Raw genomic sequence first — 3,648 nt, 5'->3', positions numbered from 1 at the left:
AGTTGCAAATTTATAGCGTAATTTTTGAAGTTTTGGCAATGTTTTTAACTTGCCGTTGACTTAGCGGGACTTCCGTTCACGTTAAAAGACACATTCAAAAAATCGGTATTCAAAAACTAGACGAGAACTAGAAGCGCTTTATACAGCAATCAATAGACGATACTTCACTTTATGTGCTATGAAAGTGCCAAATTTGTAACTTAATTTTTGGAGTTTTGCCAATTTTTTCAAATTGCCTTTGACTTATCAAGAGTTCCGTTCACGTTAAAAGACACTTTCAAAAAATCGTTATGCAAAAACTAGACGAGAGATAGAAACGCTTTATACAGTAGTGAATAGACGATACTTCACTTTATGCGCTATGAAAGTTCCAAATTTGTAACTTAATTTTTGGAGTTTTGGCAATTTTTTTAATTTGCCTTTGATTTAGCCGTAGTTCATTTTACGTTAAAAGACACTTTTAGAGCCAGAAAAGCTTTATACAGCAATCAATAGACGATATTTCACGTTAAATGGTCTCAAAGTTGCAAATTTCTGGAATGTAACTAACAAGACGAACCAGACTAAGCTTTTTCAGCTCCAATTGTTTGTTTTTTCTTAATTAGAGGATTTTGTTTAAATTCTTGTGTTTTAAATTGTGATCTTCATCTTCATTTTTTAATAATTTCCCAATCTTTTAAATTTAAACCAAACCCAATTTCCAACGCTTTCAGCTTGGTAAAGTTGAAGGTTTGTTTGTCTGTTCTTAAAATTGATAAATGGAGCCAGCAATGAATAAAAATTGACAAAGACCGCACAAAGTCCGTTTAACTATGGCGAAACTAATCCAGCCGCTTTATCCACATTTAAATTGAATTGAAATTGACACAATAAATTGGGAAATGTTGGTGTCGGTTACGTGATTATTGATTATCACCAATTATACATTTGTTGTCAGCTGTGGATAGTCATTAATTAAAATAATTATAGCATATTAAATTTGACACAGATTTTCATAGAAATTGAAAATTCATCTATGAAAACCGAGAACTTATGAAGGTTTAACTGTGATTTTTAAACAGGTTTCTGCAGAATCTTCTTCGCTCGGTTTAGGGTTGCTGATAAAAATTTTAAAACGCCGGAGAAACTCAAAATACCTCGAAAGTTTTACCACAAACCTCTTGCTTTGCACATGCACATTTCACTACTGCAGAGTTTTCCTGCCATTTCGCGATTTGAATTGTCCGAGATCAGTTCCCGACTGGTCGACTAAAAGAGCGGCATTTGCGAGCGAATCGAACCCACCTCGAAATTTCCACCTTCTCACTTCGCGGTACCTGCAGAAAATGATCCATGCACCACCAATCGGTACCACTATATTTGCCTTTCTTGCTCCGATTCGTACCATCGATGTTGTCAAGTCACCCAATCAAAGAATCATGATGATGGACAATTTTAAGCTGGTTTATTCAAAACAGTGTCTTCAAATGGGACGTTTTTTTACAGAACATCGTGTCAGAAACCCTCTGAACAAATGAAACTTCCGGACCAAACCAAAAAAGCACCATTTTCTGCCTATTTTCTCGTGATCTTTTGTCCACTAGGTATTAGAAAATTTTCATGCGTTAAATCAGGTTTTTTTATAGTTTTCTCGGGAAAAATTGAAATATTTTAAGCGGTGAAGGTATCAAGTTGGAACGCAGCTGGGACACGCAATCGTGCGTCGCCCATTGAACTATATGGGTGCGAGTGAGAAAACCGACGCTAGCTATGTTACTGAGTGGAAAAATCGGTTGCGCTTCATCCATATGCCTCAGTGATGCCTCAGTGAAGATGCTAATTATTGATGCCAGCGAAACGTCGGGAACAAATTTCTGAAATCCTTTCAGAACGTGAACTGTTGATGTTTTTATGAGAAGCCACGATTAAAACTGAACATTACTTGACAACATTGATAGTTCGCCATGCTTCAACTGTTTCGCACGTTACACAAGAAGTTCCATCAAAACAAAGTCGCCCATTGGCGTTATGCAAGGAAGAAATGTTCGGAGTGAAAAGCTTTCTATCGAGGTCGTGCCGACTGGTTTGAAAGCCCACTTTTCTTAGGGAATTGTTCAAATTATCGGCACTGATTGGTGGCCATTAAGAAGGGCAACCGCTATTTTCGGACGCTGCATTCTGCATTCCACGCCTGACCTCCACTGATATATCGGATTCCCTAATTCGCTTTGGTTTCAACGAAAGGACAAATTTGAAATGGTTTTCCAATCGCAAAATTCGTCATTTTTGTGCGAAGAAGGTCGATTAGGCAATTCTTTGAAGCGCAACACCTCCAGATCGAAAGTGGCCAAATATTCAGTTGTTGGGGCTGATTTGCATCAAGCCAACCAACTGAAAAACAACCAGATTGGCTTTTTCCCGGGCCGCTTTTATGCACTTTTGATTTCCGCGGTTTAAGCCCCGAACCGGGAAGTGATTGCGCTTATATTAATGATTGGCGGCCGCTTCCTATAATATAAGAGTGTCTTGATTTATAATGACAAGCAGATTAACCGGAAATTGAAGAAAAGTCCCATAATTTGGACATGAAGTAGGAAGTTGAATAATCTCAGTAATTTCAACCTGTTCAACTGCACATTTGATGCATCAGCAAGTGGCCTCAGAAAAACATTTTAGATGAACATTAAATGGGTCTTGTAAAGTTGCGCTTTTGGCTTCTCTTTTAGATCACCAAAGTGAAGGAAGCGCGCATCGACTTGCAAATGCTGTAGAAACAATTCACCTTAAACTGCTCTTTACAAACCTCAAAAAAGCTTGGACGACCAACTTTTGGGCTTTGTAAACTTGCATGTTTTAGGTCTCTTTGACTTAATCGATTTAACAGTAACCAAATGCACGCCAGTTGGATTTTATGCACCAAATTTGCATACTGTGCGCCGGTAATTGTGCATTCTCATAACAATGTAGAAATTTCGAATGCGAGAACCATAATTAATTTAGATGTTATATAAGGTGGATTGTATGGTAACTTTGGATTAAATGAGATTTAATCACACATATCAGTTGCGGTCTACTTTACTTTAATGTCTCTAGACTAGAGAGTCGGTTTTATTGCTTTCTTGGCTTGTAGTTGCTCGCTTAAAGACTGTGGTGCGTTTCTTTGATTCATTGTCTTGTCGAACGTTCCCAAAATGTGTATTAATTGAATCCCAAATCTCTTTTTTCCGGATTAATTGTGTTGCAATCACCCCGTTTCTAACTAGTGTCTTTCACTTTCATCAATGCAGATTTTCCACTGGTATTGTTATTGTGATTGTTCTTTAGCGAATCAAAATCAATTCCTGGGTTTCAGTCATTTATTGTCTCTATTTATCAATTAAAATACGTGTTTTCCACCATCATCAGTTTCTATGTGTAGCGTTGTTGCTACTTTAAGCCTTTGCATATATTTTGGCAAAAATATATGCAAAGAAGTATGAAGTATCGTCTATTGATTGCTGAATAAAGCGCTTCTAGTACTCGTCTAGTTTTTGCATAACGATTTTTTGAAAGTGTCTTTTAACGTAAAATGAACTCCCGCTAAGTCAACGGCAAGTTAAAAACATTGCCAAAATTCCAAAAATTAAGTTACAAATTTGTCACTTTCATAGCACATAAAGTGAAGTAACG

The 3,648-nt window shown here is 37.1% G+C and overlaps 1 protein-coding gene across 6 annotated transcripts in view; it reads right to left on the bottom strand.

Moving 5' to 3' along the window:
- The window catches only part of LOC109545507 (pancreatic triacylglycerol lipase), a 30,807-nt gene that overhangs the window by 18,954 nt on the left and 8,205 nt on the right, over positions 1-3,648 (bottom strand). For 3 of the 6 annotated variants that reach the window (XM_048666470.1, XM_048666474.1, XM_048666475.1), the window contains exon 1: positions 1,137-1,344. The exons of 1 other annotated variant lie outside the window; for it this stretch is intronic. The gene's annotated coding sequence lies outside the window, so the exon portion shown is untranslated. Of the gene's footprint in view, positions 1-1,136; positions 1,348-3,648 lie in introns of those variants that run through there. 2 more of the 6 variants (XM_048666473.1, XM_048666471.1) reach the window with 2 other exon arrangements.

The sequence above is a fragment of the Dendroctonus ponderosae genome, unplaced genomic scaffold (genome assembly GCF_020466585.1).
Source record: "Dendroctonus ponderosae isolate FM_Combo_2020 unplaced genomic scaffold, Dpon_F_20191213v2 Dpon_F_20191213_5, whole genome shotgun sequence".
NCBI classification, from domain to species: domain Eukaryota; kingdom Metazoa; phylum Arthropoda; class Insecta; order Coleoptera; family Curculionidae; genus Dendroctonus; species Dendroctonus ponderosae.
Note: the sequence above shows the minus strand (reverse complement) of the source record. Positions and strands in the feature narration are given on the sequence as shown.